Source organism: Sphaeramia orbicularis, chromosome 16 (genome assembly GCF_902148855.1).
Source record: "Sphaeramia orbicularis chromosome 16, fSphaOr1.1, whole genome shotgun sequence".
In the NCBI taxonomy this organism is placed as follows: Eukaryota; Metazoa; Chordata; class Actinopteri; order Kurtiformes; family Apogonidae; genus Sphaeramia; species Sphaeramia orbicularis.
The window spans coordinates 20,509,688-20,534,030 of NC_043972.1; the positions used below are offsets into that span (position 1 = coordinate 20,509,688).

Below are 24,343 nucleotides of genomic sequence, written 5' to 3' on the forward strand. Positions count from 1 at the left end.
TTAAGATTTATTTAAACTTCATTTTAGATCACTGGGGTATCAGAGTTTTGCACATAGGTGGAGGTTGTGTGGGTCTTCTTGTAAGAAAACAACACCTTTTTTTTTGTTTTTTTTTTTTTTTTTGGGGGGGGGGGGGTACTTATAAAATACTAATAATAATCAGATGTGGAAAAAACTGAAGAACTAGCACAGATAATGAATATATATCCCCCAAAAAGCCTAAAAACAAAGCTTGCAAAATCAAGTCCACAACCATTTGTGCAACAACAAGCCTTTTTTTTTTTTTTTTAAATTTTCCCTACATTGATTTTACATCACATGTCTAAGGTCTAAGGGAAACCCTAAAATGAAGGAAAAACCCCAACACAAGATACATGTGTCCAAAGGATTAACTAAAGGTATGTGCATGAAGAACACACTGAAGTGTTTCATTCACCACCATGACTGTTGGCACTGGATCCATTAGTCACACCAGTTTTCACAGTTGGAATCAGGTAAAGTGACTTATACTGTCAACATGCAATGCAATTTAGAAAATCCTTTCATAGATTTTCAATGGTTTGATGGCAATTTCAAGGTTTTCCCAGTCATTATAAGGCTTAGGTACAGCATCCATGCCATTTTAGTTCAATGTTTTTGGTTATTTTCTACGGGCTCTAGCTTTTCCAGACTTTACCACACATATATAATAGTCATTCTTGAAAACTGTGTGAAATTACATGTACAATTGTCTTGTCCTGCCTGTGCACCTAGGTGTTACACAAACATGGGAAAATACTGGAGCCCAGACATCATCTAAGCCAATTGAAAACTAATTTATTTTGAGTCCTGGATAGTAACCATCGATGTTGAGCACCATCTTCAATGAAAACTCATAAACTCAGTGTCCCCACTCTTTCCCTGAAATTATTTTCCCAGACTTTTCCAGAATATTTTCAGCAGCTACAGAGACAAGTTATCACATCATACACTAATACAATCCCACCCCCCCAGTCTTTGGAAGTGTTCTTTTCTACAGTTGTAACTTGCATTTACCCAGATTTTTTCTATGTTTATCACTAAGACATTTGATGTGCAGTCTATGGCTATAATTTATCTATGAAAAATAATTATGACAAATATATCATAGAATAATGCAAACACACCCACAGATTACAGCGTAGCACTTCATTAGCAGGACAAACTGGAGTGACAATGTACAACTGGGCAATTCCCAACTCAGCTTTCTCTCCTACACGTCCTCTTAATATATTTGTATATTTTCAATAAATCACTGAAAAACAACTTCCTTTGTTTCATCTCAGTACAGGCACACAAGGTCACAAGGCAGGGGGAGGATAAATAATTTTCTAGGATAACTTAACTGTTTCCAGGACATTTGACCTTTTTTCTCATTTTCCATATGTTTTCCATGACTGGAAAATTGGTCAAACTTTTTCCAGGTTTTCCAGGACATGTGGGAATTCTGAAACTTGCCTGTGAAGTCACCACACATGGCACTACCCGCAATCAACACATCCGAGTGCTGATTGGTTGACTGGACGAGCTGCTGAACCGTTGGACCAGAAACTGAGACACATTCACTGACAAACATTTATCACTTTTTAAGGATGGGAGCTGAAACCTGCACAAAAAGGCACTTGATTTGTAACTAACTGTATTTTGGAAAAGAGTCTAGAGTCTGAAATGTAGTCAGATCTAAAGAGAAAGACACTTGTTAGCAGTAGTAACAGTAAGAAGTTATTTTAAACTGTATTTCAGTTAAAATTCAGTCTATGTCATATTCCTCTAATTAGGGTTCCACAATTAATCAATTTTAAATCGAAATCGGGTGTTTTTAATTAGGACAATTTTTTAAAAAGGGAAATCGTCAAATCGATTTCATCTCTCCAGTGCCTCCGAGCTGTGTGCCTCCAGGCCACTCGCCTGTGGGCTACCATAGGCTCCTCCTATCTGTGAGAGCGGTCTTTCACAGAAGTCTGTATATTGACCATGGACATTAAACCTGTGATGGGCCCCCAGTAGTGATACCAATGTAAGCTGTGGTTTCACGCACAGATCCCCCAATTCAAATATAACTGCATGGGGATCACTCATCTTAGGCTGTCCCGCACAGATCCATACCGTACTGCCTTCTTCTAATCCAGGTCTGGGTCGCGGGGGCTCAGCAGAGGAGCCCAGACAGCCCCCTCCCCAGCCACATCCACCAGCTCCAGGGGAATCCTGCAGCATTACCAAGCCAGACCAGAGATACAACCCCTCTAGCATGACCTAGGTCGGTCTCTTCCATGCACGGATCCCCCAGTTTAAATATAACCACATGGGGATCATTAATATTATGTGGTCCACACACACGCATGACTGATACCTGTCACTGACTTCCAGCGGTATCACTTCTGTGGGCCCATCACATGATACCATCACAGATTTGAGGTAGGGAGCAGTGCCTTGCATTGTGGGCTGCTCACAAAAATGACATGCTGACTTCTGTTGTCTTTTGTAGTTTTACCCCGAAATCGAAAAATCGAGTTTTTAGAGGAAAAAAATTGGGAACTTATTTTTGGCCAAAATCGTGCAGCCCTACCTCCAATATTAAATTACTTTAAAGACTGTAGTAGTAGAGGTTGTTTCTTGTTCAGAGCAGCCTGAACCAGCAGTGTGAAAACTTAAGTAACATTAAGAGTCAATGAGGCGTCTCAGAATGTTAATAGCAAAAAGCCTAGAGCAGGTTCAGATATGTTAACATGCTCACAATAATCATTCCAAACAGGTTTTTCTTGAGACGCTGCTGTGATGGAAAATTATATAAATGAGCTCTAAAGTGAAAGGATCACCTTTCACCTGTGTTTCATATAAAGCATACAGAAAGGACAGAGGAAAAAAAAACAGGACAGTCTGATCTAGTCTCTAAGGCTCTTCTTCTTCCTGTTAACAGCTTGACCTGCCCTGATGTGTCAACAACATCCTGTCTATGTACAAGTATACACTGGATTACACAGCCATGGTGCGAGTGGAACCACAGATAAAGAGATTAAAGCTTAATCTGTTGTGAGAGGTGATGGTATGTAAACTGAGCTCATGTTCACACCTGTTAAAGTACATGTAATAAGGTTCAAATCGGTCCTGAACTTGCACGTTGCAAAACTGTCCGAAAATCTGTGCCAATAGGCTACATATTGCAATACTACTAAAAACCAGAGAAGACACAGGATATGGATCAATATGGTGGGATAAACTTGAGGACATATATGGCCAGATTTACCCAAGCAGCACAAACTATCCAGGAGAAAGTGCCAAAGGGAATGTACAGATTGGTCGATCATTTACCAACAAGACACAAAACTATGAAAATAGACATGGCCTGTTCACTTGAATTTACCATGAGTAGTGAAAATTATAGTTGATCCAGACTGGGCAAAAACTCAACAGATAAGGACATGGGGCACAGGCTTTTATTGTAATTCTGGAAGCACAACAGCAGGTGAAAATGTGGGCTGTTTTATAATCAGTATATTCTGATAACAGCTTCTTCTATCACTGAAATAAATAAGCCTGTGTGGAGAAAATTCTTGTTGGAAATACTGTAATGCTCAATAATTGAACTCTGCCTTCCTTCCTCTATCTGTGTGTTATTGTATTTCTGTAAGTACTTCCCCCTACATAAAAGAACAACAAAATCATCTGAGTTACATCACCCTGAAAATGGCAAGTATTGACATATTTTGCTGTTTTCTTTTGTGGGGATTTAGTAATTTTAATGTCACAATGTGGTTTCTTGTGCACACATGTACCAGCAAAACAACTTCTCTCCCAACACTGTTTTGTGTCATCTCAACATCCTGTGCTCAGCGCTACCCAAGAACTAGTCAAACAACCCAGATACTTTACCCTTTGTTTCAGTACGACAGTGGATGGTGCCAGACTGATCTACAGCACTGGTGTGGATATCAGAGACTACCAAATTCTCTCTTACTTCTTCCCACTGTTCTTAGAGGGACAGCCTTTGCTTGTGTCACAGTCATGGCAGAAGCAAAATGTGCTATACATGGTCTTTCATGCATGCACAAGAACAGTTTCCTCCCCCAAGCAATCACACTGATGAACAATTAAACCTGCAATATAACAGTAAGTCATATACCTCATGTACAACCTAAACCTGTTGTCTGCTCTTACTTTCTCTTTGCACATTTTTTCAATTGCACATTTTTTTAATTGCACTACTTGACTTAAATTTTTATACATTTTTTTGCACTAAATGTTTTTACGTATTTAAACTCAGTTTTAATTGCATTTTTTTAAGTACTTGTTTATTATGTTGTACAGAGAGAGCGCATTTTTGAAAAACAGAGGAAAATTCCTTGTATTCTTTTGAAGATACTTGGTGAATAAAGGCGATTCTGATTCTTTTGTGTTAAATAATGCTGCAATTACCCATTCATCGTGTTGCACAATTCCTCAAACAGCCCTGAAATTTGCACTGTGATACAGAATCTCCTACAGATGTACATGCAGTAATGTCAGGTACTAAAATGAGTTGTTTCCAGCTTTAACTTTACACTTACAACTTTTTTTGGAAAATTCCTAAACAAAGGATTGCATCTGTGTATAGTAAATCTGGCCCATAGAGTATAATTACTAAAGCTCATTGCAATGTCTATAAATTCTGACCCTGTGTGCAATCTTTCAGCCATTGAACTCTGGTGGACTTTGGCTACACAGCGAAGATAACACCACTTCTTATCATCTGCCCAGTTTCATACTGACTTCATACTGCAAACTGTATTATGCATAAAATGAAAAATGAAAAAAGGCTTTAAAAGAGCAACTGAACGGTTATTTCAGGACCAAACAGTATTTACATGTCTACTACTGTGCATATTTTCCAGAGCCAGAAAAAGATAATCTGGTTTATAAAAAATAGATAGAAAGAGTATATTTTATATATTTATCAGTGAAAATGACTAATTAATTTAGCTGATTTTGGAGGAGTCATTTTAATTTACATTTTAATTTCTTATTATGATGATGATGATGATGATGATGATGATGATGATGATGATGATGATAACAATCCTAAACAAAATGAGGAACCATCATTATTGGCTCCATAGTAAGATATTTTGACACTTGACACTTGATAAAATAAGTTGTATTATTATTATTTTAATTACTCTTTATCATTATTTTTGACATTTTACATTTGTTTTTCTTAGTAAATCATTTACATAACATGTCCTTTTTAACTAGAAATGAGTTGTTACTGTGTGTGAAATAAAGATGTTGAACTTCTTTAACATGACCAATAATTTCCCTCATTTGATTATTCATTCTCTAAACTTGACCTGGCCTTTTTAACAAGTTACGGTCAGAGAAAACAGCCTCCAGTCACATTAGAAATCAGCTCTGAGGGAAAAAGAGAATGTCAAAAGTGCATTCAGCAGATTAAAACCCAGAGGAGCCGGCAGCAGATGGCAGATCCAGGGTAATAATCAGAGTAATAACAGAGCACCTGATAAATGACTGCTCTGCTGCACTGAGACGTGTTACTGCCAACAGATCATATTCACAAATGTCAGGTCTGGTGAAAGGAGGTAATTATCACTTGAATCTCAGTATAAGACAGTTTTATAAAACCCAATGCACAAAAGATGAAAATGATTCAACAAAACGTACTAAAACCTAACAACAGAGGTCACTGACTCTTTAACCGCAAAGCATTTATGTCTTTATTTTTAGGTCCGTTAGATCAGCGAAGAGTAACTAGTCTAAACAGTCATTTCCAGTAGAAGCTCCCCTGTGACCTCAGCTGTTTCCAAACGCTGTGATTAAACAAAAATCTGCTCCTTTTAAGGCGATAGGCTGACGTCAGCAGAAATCAGCAGACAGTAAGAAAGTTTCAGAGGAAAACTTAACGCGGGGAAAGTCTTACAACTACTTTGATTTAAGGGAACAGGAAATCATAGAAGGTCAGGGAGATTCTAATATTAAGATTTAGGATTTTCTTAGCTTTGATTATTTATAGTGTCTTGTCATTTAATACCAGGGCTGCATGATTCGGTGAAAAAGTGGTGAACATTGTGGGTACTGTTCTGTTTTGTGATCTTCTTGCTTGGTAATAAAGTAAAAATGTGCAGATTTCTCATTTTGACATGTGCTCAATTCAAAACATACAAACCAAAACTGTCAAAAACAAATGCAGAAATACTGTGATGTTCACTTACAGTGTTTTATGCAGTTCCTCTCTCTGTCCAGTGAATTGAAAATGCCACCAGACAACAGAGATGTGTTATATTTTTTTTCTCATTTCTGCAGTTCGTTTAGCGTAAGTCTCAATTCTGGACCTTTACTTTGCAGCCTATTGCTTTTGTTTTACTGAACAGGCTCATATGGCAATTTTGGTTGAAATTTGATTAAATATGCAAACCTATTTCAGAACCAGCTTTATTCACCAAATACAAAAGCACATACAAGGAATTCTTTCCTACCAGCTGTTGTATGTCTTGATAAATACAAAATTTAAGGAAAAGTAGCAGGAAAAGTAGAAGAAAAAGTAAAAGAAAAACTCTACATATAGCTAAACTCTACAGCTAAAGATAGAGGTATCTACTTATAATAATGGTGCAAGTGAAAGTGAGGGGTTTGAGTACACAAACACACACACAAAAACAATAACACAAAATAACACACAGAGTAATAGAGAGCTCAGTACCGAAGCAGCCATCAGAGGCACCATCTTGATAACAACTTCATGCAAGATATTTAATTAAAAAAAAAAAAGCCAGTTCCTAAGATACATTTCATCAGTGTCAGTACAAACAGTGAATCCAGTTTTCTTACATTTTCATTATTACACACAGACAGCTCCAATGCGTGGTATGGTTCTGTTGTAAACACATTTTCAGGTGCAAAAGAAAAGCTCAAAATCTGAAAACCTAACATAGACAAAACTGATCCACGAAAAGATTAGCTAGAAATGTTTTTCACAACACTCAGCCCTTTGTCAATAGACTACACATGTAGTGCATACCAGTAAACTACATTTCAGATTACTATTCACTATTTTTTATTTATTTATTTATTTAAAGTGATTCACCAGGTGCTTGTTTCAACCAATCAAACATATGAAATGTACAAAAAGTAAAACTATAGCTTTAAAAACCTAAACTTTAAATTTTTCCAAAACCAGCAAAATGTTTAATTTCCCATCATATATGATAGACGAGGTTGCACATATAATTTATATTTCATGTGATTTTTGTATGAAATACTAACTGAATCTGTGAAGTGGCTTGAACTTTCTATCAATTACTAATTAAAGCTCAATATTAATCATTTCTCAGCCACTTTTCCCCTGTGAATGCTTTAGAGGATGGACTGTCAAAAGGATTCTTTGGAGGTGTTTAAATCCTCATGGGAGAAGGATTTACATTTCAACTTCACTGGGAACGAGCCGGATGAGTTTCATGAAAGACTTCATTTTCTATTTGTACGACACATGGAATTATTCAGTGTGAAATTGTTAACTGAATGAGCTGGACCTAAGCCTCAGGGATAGATGAGCCCCTCAGTATCACCCTCCTTTATAAACAAGCCATGGTGTATCAATACATCAGTTTTGATCTGAAATGTTCTCAGCAATATCAAAAATGGCTGAATAAATATATTACAAATATAACAGTTACCCCACTGTCTACAGTAGAATCCTCCTCATTACAGAACCAATCCTAAATGTACAGTCTGATATTGGGGCTGCAAAATTTGGCAACAATGGTCAAGCTGCACTACATTTTCAGCTCCATTCAACCCCGTTTATAGAAGAAGAAGAAGACAAACTCGACGACCTCATTCATCTGAAGCCTTTCTTTCCCTCTGCACAGTTACACAAGAGTCAGGCTTTTGTTCAGCTTTTGATGCACAATGAAACACAGACATCATCACAAGTTACAGCGCAGTGACAGAAGAAACTAAAAATGACATCTTCTGGTTCACTAGGAGCATTATTATTATTATTATTAATTAGGCCTATTATTATTAATATTAATATTATTATTTACGTACACAAATTAAAACAGGAATGATCATCAAATTCAATATTCTGCATTTTTAATTAATTATATCACACTTCAGCTCAATTAATGTATTTGTCACTCTCATTAACAAGATAAAAAGAGGAGTCGGATTTAAGAGGGAGAGAAACAAGGCAGTGTTAAATTAAATTGAATTTTAGAATAAATACAGGCCAAGACTTTTTTGAAATGCAGGAACAGGAAACTCAAGATCCTTTTTTTTTTTAAATTCTAATTTTCTAAAAATCAAACAGATTTTTAATCCTTTAAATGCAGGTGGTACATTTAGTGGCATATTTAGTTATTAGGCTCATTAAAAAAAAACAAAAAAAAAACAGACTAAATAGTCTATTGTTGAAAGAAGATTGGACTGTAAAGGTAAAAAGGAGATTTATAGTTTTCCTGCAGTCATGTCCTTGATTACCAACAATCAGTGCTGAAAATGAAAAAGCCTTATCACACCCTCCCCGACAATCTAGCTGCAGCTTTAGCTCAACATCCACAGTAGAGTGCCAAAATAATTGCTTGTTTGCACACTTTATCTCTGTAAAAACAGATAATGAGCCTCAGGTTTGTGGAGGTTCAGTGGGAAAAGAGGGTAGATGTTACAGTTTATCTTCCTGAAGTGTCAGTGTTTTGTTTTCAGCCTGGGAAAAATGCAATCTGAGAGGGAACGTCACCATTCAACACAGACCATCATTTCAACAACTACTAGTGTTGACAATGTGTTAACAGATATATAAATTTAAAAACGTACTTCTTCTATATCTTGTTGAATAACAGCTTAGATTTGTCTCATTTTAATGCTGTGAAATCCCGTGTACAATATCCTACACTACAGGTGTAGTTTGGACTTAATTCATTTTGGTATGTTTTGTCATTTTTGTCTTTTCTGTCACTTTTGTGTTGTTGCAACTTTTATGTTATTTCTAAAGTGTAATGTGTTTTATGTCTTCTTTGTCATTTTAATGGTTTCTGTTGTTGCTGTGAGTTTTATTATTTTGTTGAGTCTTTCATGAGTATTTAAAACCAAGTATAGATGTCAGGTTTCTTCAAATTTTCACCAAAAATCAGCTTTTAATCTTCATGATATACTGATTTGACATTTATTGTGACAATTATCAACATAAAGGACATGAAAAAGTTATGATAACAGTTTCTGGTCCCATCACCTACCTCTGAGCTTGGCTCTGACCAGCCTCCACAGATAAAAGAAAGGAATTAATTCACACATCTTGTCCACATGGGGAAATTTGGTGTCTGCATGCATTTTACCCATTCTAATACAAAAAAGCACCTAGCATTAGCATCATTGAATCATCACCATTGAAGGTGCTTGGGGACCAACTCCAGATGATGGAGAGAATATGAAAGACTCAACACAGAAAGACTCTGGTCCAACTGGGATTCAAACATGCAACCTCCTAGCTGGGAGGCAGAAGTGCTATAAAGTACACAAACATGCCACCCAAGAATTAGGTCACTTCCGCAATTTTTGGGTGTGTAGACTAATTTCACAACTTCATTTTCTGGTACTTCAGTTTTACACCAAACTGCTGAGAGGAAGGGGTGGGAATTCACCTGTCTAATGTCTGGAGTAAATATATTTAACTGAAAATTGTGCAGATTCTACTCAGTCTGTTCCAGGTCAATGTTGTCTGCAGAGATTAGGCTGAGGTCAAGGAACTCAGGAAAACAATGAATAAAATTGTTCTCAACGTAGGTTAAGCACCAAGTCATGGCAACTGTAAATGCACTAGCTATATTTGCAAAAGTATGAGGATGACTAATTGCTGAATATGTCCTTCCGAATCGTAGGACATAATTAGTTGCTATCCAATTCCCCTCCTCTAGTTCTTGCTCATTCAGCAGATTTTAAACACATTAAGCAAAGCAACAAAAGCAGAGTGATAACAGTAAGAATCCCCTCTTGATTTGCTGGACTATCACACTTGCACTCATTACACGTGAATGTCTACTTAAAAAGACGATAAATCCTTTCATGTCACTTGCAATTAACTCTAAACTCGAGGCATGAAATGAGGCTGCACAGCAATTGCATCGTGGCAAAAATAAAATGCACTTGTTTCGTGAATGAGACGAATCAACAGGAGGCTTTCATTTGGTTTTGCTTTCAGTGGGATGTCACTAAATGCAAAAAAGAAACTACAAAATGCACAATTACATGGGAAGGGAATGTGAAAACACCCATTTAACATGGACCGTTTTAGAAGAAAAATGTAACCGAAATGCTAAAAACTAGAATTACTGTTTTGTGGTTGTATGCATCTGCCAAGCAGCCAAATTGCAGTTTACATCCATGTCTGTCCCGACTCATAAAATGTATGTAGTGAAGACTTTGAAGGAACATGTGTCACAGGTTTCTTTGACCCAGCAGCACAGGTCCTGGACCCTGCTGACTTTTATGTCTTTCATCATCTGATAGTGTTACGAAGGTCAGTCTATAAGACATGACTGAGGTAGATTCTCACAAAAATTTCTCAGTGATGCAGGGTGTTTCTTATCATTATAGGACATATGCAGCACACATCTACCTTGTAAACCACATGAAAAGGAAAAAACATCCCATTTTCTCCACCACTCATGGTTGCGTTAATAGCACTTCAGATCCCTTCGCATCCATTTATCCACTATTATTTTGTACAGCACAGAAAATGACTTCAAGACATCTTGCTTACATCTATAATTTATTTGTTTAAGGTTTACATTTTATGTCAAAATGTAAAATGTGTGTTTTTGTTTTTGTTTTTTTTTTTTATATTATGACATTAACTGTCATGTATTATGTGAAAATGCAAAATTTTCAATGATGCAACTAAGGTATAATTTCATTTTTGAATAATTTGTCCACCATTTTCTTGACTAGTTAATGTGTTGGATCAGAAAATAGTGAAAAGTAAGATCCTCTTATTTTTTGTTTGGTCCATAACTCAAAGATATTAAATTTACAGCTTCAGAGGAACAAAGAAAATAGAAGATATTCATATTTAATAAACTAGACTCCAAGACATTTAAGAATGCACTGTTTTTTCTTTAAAAACAAAGAAAAAAAAAAAAGAAAAAAAAAACCCTCAAAAACAATTATTCAATTACCAAAACCTAATAAATTAGGTAATAAGGTTTTAATTAGGTACTAAGGTTTTAAATACTGTGACTTTGATGCTTAGTTCAACACTTATCTAGTTTCTAATACAAGGTATCTGCAGGTTTGAGGAAGCCAAATTTATTTAAAACACTTTAAAACATTTTTCAAGATGTCTTTTCTCAGAATTACAACCTTAAATTCACATAAATGACAGTAGAACAGGCCTCATAGTTATTGTGTTGAACCAGTCTTAACCATGTTTCAATACGGCTAACGTTATACTTACAGTCCTCTATGACTAATGTTTCTGCTACTGACGTTCAAGCTACTAAAACTCATACCTGAACCATGATAAAATGATTTACAGAGCAATTATAGTAGCTAATATCCTTTATTGCATCTGTGGAATTTTTAAGATCTTCGAGCACCACATTTAAGGGTTGATTATCAATTTTATGGATAATCAAGGCATTAATTTAGGACAATTAAGAGTAAGACTTTTTAAGGATCCACAGATACAGTGTAATGCAGTAAAAACAGGGTTGATTTTTCCTCAGGTAGGGACAGTTTCCAGTTAGATATGTATCTTAATATTATTATATCAGCCTTTAAAAAAAATCTAGTATCAATCGGCCTCTAGTGACAACAATGAAAAAGCAAGACTAATGCTAGAAATAAACACAATCCTTTCTACTGAGACTAAATACCGTAACTAAATGAATGCACTATTTTCTAATACATTACTTTCTTGAGTAGCAGCCCTGACAAAGATCATTTTGGAAAAGATTATCTGAACCAAAATGTTGTAATTAAACTGAAGATGCACAGTTGTCTTTATGTGCTGTTGTATTCAGACTGAAACTTGAATACTCCAGGACACAAAAAGCTGCAAACAATGGACCAACAACATGACATGTACTGAACACCTTGTATTTTGTTGTATTTCGCATAAGGAAGATGATGCAGCTCTTTTATTATTCCTGTAAAATCAGTGCAAAAATGTTTCCGTCACATCCAGCAGCCCTACAGCCAGGTACATTTCTTTGTATGTGGGTGAACTGTGCCTCTCCTACAAGCTATGCTCTCATATCACAAACCAACACACCCACGGAAAAAAAAATAAGTTACGGCTTGAACTGCCAAAACCATCCTCTACATTTGCAGCCCATGAAATATTACATACATCACATTCTACATTGTTAACCTATTTCGATGTCAAATCCTATGAATTTATGCTCAAGCAGTCATTGAGGACCGTAAAAATAAAATCACATTCATGTACATATCATTCAGTGTAACATGGTGTATAAGAAAGTATTTCACTCATCTAAATCCAGGATTTTCATTTCTTTGAACTTCAGTAAGGAGTTTAGAGTCACATGAACCACACCACACAACAATGTTTCTGATCTGAATCATAAGGAAACATAAAAATAACTGCATAGATTTTCAGAAATATGTAGAACTTAGTGTCAGTAACAACTTATAAAAGTCGTGACTTTAATCTACACTATAATCACAGAAGAAACTGGTTACAGTTTTGTGAAACAAGGCCAACTGGCTGGTAAAAGTAGTCAGCAGGCAGTGGATTTAATGACTTAGCAGCCAATAACCTAAGACTGAGGAGGGTTCCTGCTCTGTGGTTTTAAAGCCATGCTAACAACCTGAAGTGGCACCGTTTTGTAGCTCAGTGTGAGTTCAGAACAGGACTGACAGGATGGCGTTTCGCAGGAATGTGGTCTGAACAGACCTCCATCTGTTTCCTTCATTCTGCTGAACTCAAGTGTGAAGCAGATCAACCTTTGAGCTTTTCCAATGAACATAACCTGACAGGTAACAGCAAGCTATGACGCCGAATTTGGCTTGAGTTTGCACTCTTTCCACCTCTTTTTGGCTGTTCCCGTGTGCACTTACGGATATTTTTAAATCAGCTCAAACTCATTCACTGCTATTCAGAACATAACATGCTGCGCACTAATACCTCTCAGCCAGAATGGTCAGACAGACAGACGACAAAACGATTCCAATACACCTCTGACCAGAGTTGGCCAAGGGGTAAAGACAGCTGGAGTCTGCAACCGCTGTTAACAAGCTACGACCAGAAAACTGACATCCCAACATAAACCTGCACTTTTTCTGCTGCAGGTGCATCTTAAATAGTATCAGCCACAAACAAGAAGAAAGTAAAACCAGGAAACAAGATACAGTCTACTCTCGTTATACCGCCAACTTCCGTTCACGGCCAAATTGGCGGTATAGCGAAAATGGCGTTACAACGGGTTGCGTCCATAATGTGCATGTCTTTACTATATGATGTCTATGCTGCCTCCGTTAACCCGTTCTAATTGCGTTTCTAAATAAATCTTGACTCTGTTATGTTGTAAGGGATCATTTAAAGTGGGGAAACATTTTAAGCATTATTATACCGTGTCGGGAAATGACACCCCATCATCTTGAGGCTTTGGCTTAATCCCACGTCCTCTTCCCGACATCCTGACCTACTGAGTGTTCTGCGATAAATGAACGATGGCCGTTCCGTAGACCTACTCGTAGCTTGTCGCGATCAGCGTCTGGCGCATTTGTTTCAGTGCATTGTTCAAATTTATGTGTACTCGATGGCAATCACGCTGGCGGTATAACGGTCGGGAAATCAATGGTATAAGTGTTGTTTGTGCATGGAACTGGGCTGGCGGATGGCGATAGGCGGAAATGGCGGTAGCTAATGGAATAATGCATTGGGGATTTCTGTGCAATGGTTTTGGTCGGCGGTGAGCGAAAATGGCGGTATAACGGCGGGCGGTTTAATGAGAGTAGACTGTACTATCATTTTGCAGACTGAAGCTGGCAGTTTAGAAATCTGGGGAATTTGTTCCTCAGAAAAACAGGCTTTGTGAAATGGCTTCATGGAGGAATTGATCTAATCTTTGTCCTTTATACAAGGGCTGGGGGATTATGTGATGACCTTTTGAAGTAGAACAACAAACCAATATGTGAATTACAATTTACTCGCCACTTCAAAAATGTTGATAGCTTTTTTTTGTTCAGTACCAAGAAATTCTATGCTTTTGCATAGTTTTACACCATATTATCATAATATTTTGACTATAGCTGATGAAATCAACATTAGTCCACATTCTCTTAACTGAACACCTGTGACACTGCGGTGTTTCATTCATTACACAAACTGTGGCCACATTTGTCTGGTTGGAAGTTTCAACAAACCCCAAATGGTTTTACACTTTCACGTAACTCTACAGCATCTGTATGACTCAAACTCACTGCATCTTATGGTTCAGAACTGGACCACAGACTTGTTTATACTAATTCTGCACTCTCAAAAGTCATTACTTCACTTCGTTATTTCTTCAACAGCAGTAAAATATTACATTACACAAACTTTGCATATTAACACAGACTGAAACAGATGAATTTAGTGCATGAATATGTTCAAGAATTACTTTACATGAACTTGAACAAATATGTTAGCCTAGAGACATTAAGTATTAACACCTCTGAATGTAATCCTCTCCATTACCCACTGATAAAGGAAAGAGACCCCAGAAGGAAAGTCTGGGCATGATCTGACAGTCCCTCTGAAATATGACAAATTCAAAACTCATCAAAATCTAACATCATGGGATCACTTAAATCTAGCTTCCCACTCTATAACTTTTCATTAAACAAAAACAACAAAATAACAGTCATGTATCACCATAGAGTGCATATGTGAGTTTTTTTCTGGTTATTTGGCTAGAAATAGAAACAAAACTGGGAACAAATGTGGGAACTCGGACTGCAAGAAATGTTATGTAAAGTGTTATTTTATCTGCCAAACTGGACTGTCCAATGTCCATGTCCAATTCCAGAAGGCCAAGCACTTATTATGTCCCTGTGGCACAAGTAAAGTGTTTAAAAAGCAACAAAAAAAATCCAATGAGGATCATCATCAAATGGTAAAGAAGAGCATTAAGACTCCATTAGAGAAGTTGCAAAGTTTGGCCATTTTTGCTTCAAAGTGATGAATTATCATTGCAATTTTGGTGGAAATTAAAAAAGCCAACACCAGAGTAAGTATTAATGTGTGTACTTTGACAATTTTCCTGAAATTGTATGTTCTCTGCCACACTTCTATTAATCCTGTGTGAATAAAAGCACTGCTGACAGGAAACAGATTTTGGGCAAAGCTACTCTTCAGATGAGGTTTAATCAGTCTGATTTAAATATCACCATGCTGCAGCACCTGCTGAAACCCACCATTAACACCATATGCACCTCCAGACCTGGAAATGAGTGATCTGACATTTGGCGAATCTGTTGAAAGTAAATGTTAAATTAAATAATTTTCAATTCCTTAAATGAGTCTCATTAAATCTATCTGTTCAGGTAAAGCACTGATATTAAACACTAATCAGTCAAATGGCAAAAAAAAATAAAATTACTGAAATAAAATAAAAAATACCAAATAAGCACTGCTGAGGTACTATTTATGACAAGGTAATGCACTTAAATATTTTTATAGCACTGACTGGAATGCTAAAAAACTATCATATATGTTTTAATTTCATTTAATGCTAAATTTGAATACCTAATGAGTAACTCTCAGGGCCAGTGAGTGCTTCACATACTTTTATATCAGTATTATATTAGCAGACAACTTCAGCTTGTAGTTAAAATGTCAATATTTAAATTACAAAACTGCTTTTAGTGTCTAATATTGCAAATAAGCTAAAAGAAAAAAGTACAAACTAATTTTGTGTTTGTTAAAATATAGTAGTCAGGGTTTAGGTGGCACATCCAGGCCATTCTGGGACCACCTAAAGCCAAATCCATAGCATCAATATGCAGAGCATCAAAAATAACTACATGGGTTTTCCTCTGTCTAATGATTGTCCCCATTGCACTTCAGCAGAATTTGATTTAGATGCTTTTCCACATTTTTGTACCCATAACAAAAAAGGGTCCAAAACGATTCTAAATTATACATTTTTGGTGAAAAAGGGGCTTCCACATATATGCACCAAACCTTGCACAAATTTAGGGAAAATGTTAGAACCCAAATAACACCAAAACCATGAAAGTAGTTGCCAGGTTTTTCTTAAGGTACAAAATTATTAGTACCTGTGTTTTTTTGTTTTTTGTCCATTTCCAGCAAGAATTTTTTTCAGTTTCATGCTGCGTTTTCATAAACCATGTGCAGTTTCCGTTTCTCTCTGCAGATGTGCTGTATGTAAAATCAAACAAATACTGTACACAAACAAATAAGCTGCTGCTCATTAAAACAGTGGAATCAATGACCGTAAACAAGCCTCTCTGGTCATATATACCAACACAAACCACGCTGTGTTGACAGATTGGAAGCCAGGCTTTGTAGTAGTGTCTGACTTTAAAGACGAAAACTCTGGGTTTGGTTTAGGAAAAAATAAAGGAAGTAAAACTGTGACTTGCTGTGAATCATTGTGAATTGAATGACTGTTGAGTAATGTTGAGCGAAGAAATGTCAGATATGAAAACGAGAAGTGTAGATGTGTAAAGTAGGTACTTCGATGTTACACTAGTCTCCATTTTAGGTCAAGAATTATTATTACTTTACTGATCTTTTATTAGTGTAACAGACATCCTGTGGCTTGTGGTTTATGCAAAGTAATCTAATTGTGTTACATGTGTAATTATGTAGTAAATGTTACCATCATCAGTTGTGTCAATCAATAATTCTGAAACTTATAACTAAATAATCGTAAAAAATAAATAAATAAATAAAATAATTCAACAGGCTATTTTTATTTATCTTTTCAGTATTTCCAGATAAGAAGTTTTTTCACGATATCTGACTCAAACTTATGTCTCACTGACCAAATCATGTTATAAAAATAAAACTGTAATATCCTGCTGTCATATTTACGATTAAGCACATTCCACAAGTTTCAGTCAAGAATATTAAAATCCATTTATGGAACTGCTTGGGCTAAACACACACAATTTACTAGCCTACATATTTACAGTTTAGTAGGTAAATTCAGATCAGTGATGAATGTGTATAATTTAATAGTGGTAATAAAATGTACCAAGGATGACAAATTCTGGGTTTTATTTGGCTTTTAAATTCTACCTGCCCAAAATCAACTTTTACTTGCCTCAAAATGAATTTATTTTGAAATTCTCCAATGTCAACAAATACACAGGATTTTCATGTGAATAAACATCCAACAAAAGGTTTTAGACAGTTCTGAATGTCCATTTTGTTCTAATAAATGTAGTCAAAGTTGAATCTAGAAAAATATTCTTGTTAATTCCACCTAAACGCACCAGTTTTGGCTAATTTATGTAATTCTTACAATATTTAAAATGTAACACAAATAAAGTTATGATTTATCAAGTATATACATCTTAAAAATTACTGGTTTCCAACAAGAAATGGTACAGAAAATATATTTATGCACCATTGCACTCTATCGTGAATTCCGTTGCAGTGGTTTATTATTAAAATCAGCAGAAGTTCAGTCAGATCAGTCAGTTCGCTACCTCTGCATCATAAAATGTTCATGCAAATGTGCTTTATAAAGTCACAACCTTTGACTTTAAGCCACCAAAAAATAACTTTGCCATTGCGTGGATGTGAATATTTGTGCTGAATGTAAAGTAATAAAACATTTCTGAGATATTTTATTCATAAGAACGAACAGAAAAGAAGTTACAGCAAAACCAATCAATTTCTCCTGCACTTAATCCTTGCCTCCGAGTGAAAATGTGTGCCACCTTCTGTCAAACCATTCTTAAGATATCATGTTTTACACGTAATGGAGATCAATTGACAGGCCATCTCACTCACTGCTCTAAATGCCCTTATCCAGAGTAAGTGAAATTCTCGCTCATGTTTCAGCTCATAAGTGTCTTTACCTGTTGCTGTTTTCTCGTGTGCACTTGTGAAACTCTCCACCAAGATCAGAGGGAAGTGAGAGAGCTCTGTCTGTACCTACTTCCATCATCTACTCAGTAAATCAATATGTTTAGAGAGTTTCACGATTTACTGGTTCAATGCTGACCAATGTGTTAAACTACAGTTGTCATAGGATACGATAGCTTCTCAAAACCAGGATGTATCAAGTGAAGCTCCCCTTGGGAATATCTTACCTTCAATGTTCTTACGTCTGAGCAGGTTGTTTGTTTCTCACAGTGACTAAACGAGACTAATAAGCACCTCTACTGTCAAAGTTAACCTCCTGAGTTAATAACCTGCTCTGCTTCTGTTTCTAATCTGCATCCATTTATAAACAGAGACAGACTGGATTATAGGCTGGATTACAGTGTCAGGAAACAGAACAGATATCCGGTGTGTGTCTGTGAGTGTGTGTTTGCCGAGTGAAAGGCGGGAGGGTGTTGAGGTGAGGATTAAAATAACCTGACAAGAGGTTAATTTAACCCGGGCCTCGCCCTCCAGGAAACAAGTTTGATCAGAATAAAAGGGAACGCGACACCTAAACAGTCCGCTCATGCATCTGAGTGAATGGCTGATTAGCAAAAGTGTGTGATTTATTTCAGCTGCTTTGCTTACGGACTGAAAATCAATCATCAGAGGATCCCTGTTAGTTCTTTATTTCCATTTGACTAAGCTGATGGTGATTTCCCGCCCTGAAACCAAACCCCTCTTCCAGTCCCTGAAACCCTTTACGTGTGAGACCTATAAAGTGAGAAAACCCATCTGCTGCACATGTGACACTGTGAAACTTGACATGTTTCTCCTTTTGAGCAGTTCCATCACTAGGTAGGAGGTTCTCCTCGGTTTTCAGAGGGATTAGGTGTAAATCTTTGGTTTTCCCCGTGTTTGTCAAAGACTTGGGTGCAAAGACAGGGGTTTAGGGGGTCTACATAGAAGAAAATATTATGTTTTAAATGAAAAAAATCACTTTACATTAGTCTGGAATTAAACTAATCAGATATCTGTGTGTAGATGCCTCAAATGGTTGACTTCAAAGGGGTCTTTTATTCCCATTTGGTCAAAGTGTGAAATGGAGCCTGTTCACCTGTAAAAAACTAAACGGAAGAACTCTGAAGGGATTCGATACATCCAGGTCAGGTATTAGAAATTACATTACAGTTGTGCAAAAGTTATTTAATACATGGGTGATTCTATGAAACTGGTACCTAAAAGCCAGGTTTCTATAATAAACTCCCCCGTCTTTTTCTTACAGGTCCCCCCCCAATACCCACACTATTACACAAGGCAAATCCACAGACAAGTCAGTGATATCTGAGTTTTCCCCAGAAATTATGACTAGTCAGTGTTCCAGCAGTGCGCGGATGATTGTGTATGCAATGATTACCCCGACGTAACCAAGGTAGAAAGGACACGAAAATTATGTGCTAGGCCTACTATTTTTTTAGAATATCTTTTTATTCTCTCCAAGGTACATTTTGTAAATTGAAGTAAATCTATAAGGCAGAGTGTTTCATAAAAATAACCGCTGTTACAAAATCACTCACAATTTATTTGTGTTTAAATGGGCAGATTCCACACCTAACGCAGATGGTCACGATGGGTTATGCACGAAACCTGGAATGAGACTGCAGAGTCATGAAAATTTATCTGCATGTCAAATTTAACACAGACTCTTTATTTATAGCAGTGTATAAGACCATTTCAAGTGATGTTTCAAGATCAAATGCACTGACACCTGGGTAGCTTTTCCTGTCCCAATTTTGATCCTATTTTTGGCCCCAGTATTTTATTAAAAATTCATTTATTTTGGGAAGGCTCACAGCAAGAGTAAAATTTTTTTGCATTTATCTGAAGTCATCATGAGGTATATCCTGAGCGGAAATATGTCTCAATTTCTCTTTTATTATTGGGTCTAAAAGTGCCAGATATACGCACGATGGAAAAACTAAAGCAGAAAATAAATAACATCCCAAGAAGTCCACTTGGGACCAATTACATCCAAGCTCATTCATTTAGTTTTAATGCTCTCCACATGTATTTTCTGTTGTGGTTACATGTGATTTATATATGCAGTTAAAACTTGTCTCTGATTTGAGTCGGTACATGAATGACCAACAACACTGTTATAGGTTTGTAGCATTAACACTGCGAGACCAGTAGGTTATTTAAGTCTTTATATGGTGTTTCTGCACTAAAAGTGTTCAGTCCACTTGTAGATTTTGCAGCTCAAGAAATGATGTAATGAAAAACCTTCACACAGTGGAAAAATTTTAGCTATAGTATGTGAGCTATAGGTGCAACTTCTGAACTCCAATGTGCAGTGAGTTCAATTTACACAAACACTTTAGAGCTGCATTAGAGTGTAAAAACTTTTGAGGATGAGAAAAATCAGGCTATGGAATTAATGTAAATGTGGCAGAATCACAGATAGAAAAGGCTAGTGATTATTTGATCTACCAATTGTCCAAATAGTCTAATCATATCTGTTCAAAATTGTGCAAAAATGCATTTTTAAATTGTCTGTGTCATTAATGTGAAACATTGAGGATGCTTTACAAACTATCAGTATTGACTCCGATTGTAGCAGATGGAAAATATAAGCGTTCACAACTAGAACTGCAGACTTTGATGAAAAATAATCGCAAAAAAAAAATAATAATAAAAAAATAAGTACACAAAACCAAGATTTGCAACAGTTAATTTGATGTTTAATAATTATTTTATTTACTGATTTATGTGTTAATTTATACATTTTGTACCTTGACTCAGATGCTCAGTTCAGCAGTTATCAGTGTTAGTTCTAAGTACAACATAATTTTCAAAAAGATCCCAATTTTTTTCAGAGGTCGAGTAATATTAAATAGTGGTCCATTAGCCTTTTCCTATTACAAGCTATCATCATTATATGGACCTTTAAAAATCCAAATCACTGTTATCAGTCTTTACACTACCTGAAAAGCAATGAAATTTACATATGGTTCTTGTTGAAAAAGGTGACCATTAAGCTCAGGAAGAGAGATGGTTTGTTGTGGTCCTACTGAGACCACAACAAAACAACTAATGGTGTAAAATGCCCACTGATGATCTCTTTATCTGAACATATTGTGCTAAAACATCTTTTATTTTAAGTGAATTTTGAGAAAATGAACCACTACTGAACATCACCTATCGGATTCCATATTAGTTCACAAACTGGTGAGCAAATATACATCATAATAAACACATCGAACAAACACACTTTGAACAAAGATCTATTCTAAACCACAGTTTCCTCTTTCTGACTGTGTAAGAGCCAGCAGAATGTTTATCTATTGACACATTCATTTACTGTACCATTGAATAATACAGAACAAATAGACATAGTCAGAGCATCCACATTTCATTGCACACAACGTGTAAAAAAACATACAGTCTATTGTGAGAACACTGTGCATAGATGACTCATCAGCTAATTATCTTATGTATTAATCATTTCCGTTATTAGAAAAAATGTAGAAAAAGCTCCTTGTAATTCAATAATGGACTCTTCAGATCACATTTTGTTCATCAGAATATCTGAGAAGCAGATATTTGTCATGTTTTCAAAAATCTTTGAAAACATTTTTCAGATTTCAGCTGATTAAAACTATATTGCTCTGACTGTTATAAAAACTTGCCACACTCACAGAGCATTTTAAGAAAAAAATTACAAAGCAAATGAACAAATGAAATGTTCTGATCATTTAAAAAAAAAAAAAAAAACCTCTACGTCTACAGAACCAGTAAAATTGAAAAACAGAATGATACAAACAAGTTTCCAAACCATGAGCAGGGCTGGAAATACCTTCCCTAAAATGGGAGGCATGTTTATAAATGGATAATAGGATTAATCCCACAGTAACAACCTCAACCTTAAAGGCACAAATCCACCCAGTCATGAGGCATCTGAAAACCATCAGACTACAACGAAACATGTCAAAGTTCACAGAGCAGAGACAGGTTATACTGCACATGGGTGTTACTCAGTTCTTCACAGTCACAATTTACATGGATTCGTAAAAATATGGATAAATAAATTTCAAATATCTACAAATATCACTAGAAAAAATGCAACTGCAGATACAAGAGGTGCTCTGTGTATGCAACTCTGGACCAATTCCAATTTTGAAACATATTTAGTCGATAGGTTATGTTATTATTTGTTAGCCTACTCATTGTTTTATACTGAGGAAACAAGTAAATGTTCACTATAGAAAAGAACTGCTCTGTTTTGCAGTCTTTACTGCTTTTGTCACATTGTTACTATTATTAGAATAGTCAGCCATCTAAATCTATGCAATGCCCTTTAACATAACACAACACACAAACACTGCCCATCATCATTAGTGACATGTCATTTGTTGATACACAATGTCAGGCAAATAGGCCGATACTGATGTTTACTTGATATGTCTGTGCACCCCTAACAGATGACTGCAAATATACGGGGTAAGTTTCTAAAAATACTTGAAAATGTGCTTGCATACATGTATATTTTACACTTTTACATGTTAGACAGAAATTTTGTTCAAAGGTTCTAAATAAATGGTGACAAAATGTTATAAAAAAACAAGCCTTTCCATGAGGTTATTTTCAAGAGACTAGCCTTTATGTCAAGTGAAAATAACATAGGGCCATATTACAACATGTATCCTCATCTGGACATGAGATTTTGGTCATATCATGCAGCTTTAATGAATGTTTTCCATTGTGGACATCTGACATTTCGTTTAGAGTTTAGATAAACTCTATCTGGGACGCGACTTTAAATATACAGTTTCTACTTTAAGAATGCCACTGAGGGTATATCTGTAATTACATTCTAACATGTAAGAATACACTTTAGACGCTGCTATGAACATGTGATTACAGACAGAACTGTGGTTAAACGGCATGTCATAATGGACTAAATCATTAGAGTAAAGACAAGTCCAGACAAACTTCCCCATTTAGGGTAGAGAAAGTTTCAGGATCTCACATTTACCTCCAGTAGGACCTCTGAGTAATACTAGGTCACCTGTGCAGACAGGTACAGGTGGGTGTAGTCTGCTCACACCAACCACACACCAAAACTCAACCCAATAAACCACACATAAATCATGCATTAATGGTGCGTTTACTGACCTGCCAAGTAAACAAGCCGCGATGACTTTTTAACCTAGACTTAAAAAGCCAACACATGTAATTCACACCCACACAAGTTAAACTTTCTCTCTTAACAGTACAAATATGTCTTCTCTAGTTTTCTCTTCGATACCACTTTTCCAGCTTTCCTCCAACTTTGTACCCGTTAGCAGTTAGCTCAGTTAGCCGACTCTCCCTGAAAGCCGCTCAATTGTTGCTCCTCCAGTCTGAGCAAATATCTCTACTTACTCGCCTTAAACTCCACAAACAGCGTACTAGTATACTTTTACACATCAAAACTTTACCGGAGTAACAGGAGAGTTTGTACCGTGCAGAGTAAGACAGCTAAGTTAGCGTCTGTTAGCATGAATGGGGAAAAGTAGTAACGACCCACCGAGCCACCTTTAGCCAGTCAAAGAAGACTTTCAGTCGGATAAACTACTCACCCGACGGCTCCTGTCGCTGTCCCGAAACTTTTACAGTGACTTCAGTTTAGTTGTATTCCAGATAGTGTCGGTAAGCAGTGTCCCCCCCCCTTAGAAAGAGTCCACAGTGACAGCAGCTGGAAACTCCGCTCAGCTGCCCCGAAAATACAACAACAATATGGCAGCGCTGCGTTCACGGCCCGCTGGAGAGTAGGGAAATACACCCCATCAAGGGATAGGTCTACAGTTTGTAAGGGGGAGTTGTACCTATATTCCAAAGTCTCAACAGCAGGGGGGAGTCACGTCTCAAAACAAACGTAGGACTATCAAAACCACCAACAAATCTGCACTATGTATCCACAGACTGTATAACTCACTGAATAAAATATGAAAGTCATTGTTTTCCTTCTCCAAACTAAAATTCATACATGCTTCTTGAATGTCAGTAATAATAACAGTGTGTCTTTAAATCTTCACCTGTTGCATCAGCTGATAGTTTATATTATAATTCTGTTAGCTTAGCTCTGTGCTTCTAGCTTTTATCACTTTTGTCACTTTCTTTGACTCTGAAAGTTATTTCTTAGTGGTTCTCATTCCATCTGGTCACTTTCTGACACTTTGGTCAAAGGCTCTATGGCAGGGGTGTCAAACTCATGTTAGTTCAGGGGCC

General features: G+C 36.4%; 1 protein-coding gene across 2 annotated transcripts in view; it reads right to left on the reverse strand.

The window, feature by feature from the left end:
* plekhf2 (pleckstrin homology domain containing, family F (with FYVE domain) member 2) overlaps positions 1–23,870 on the reverse strand; it is a 37,827-nt gene extending 13,957 nt beyond the window's left edge. Inside the window, exon 1 of one of the 2 annotated variants that reach the window (XM_030157366.1) lies at positions 23,695–23,870. The gene's annotated coding sequence lies outside the window, so the exon portion shown is untranslated. Of the gene's footprint in view, positions 1–18,300; positions 18,454–23,694 lie in introns of those variants that run through there. The other variant, XM_030157367.1, reaches the window with a different exon arrangement.
* Between the last annotated feature and the right edge of the window lie 473 nt (positions 23,871–24,343).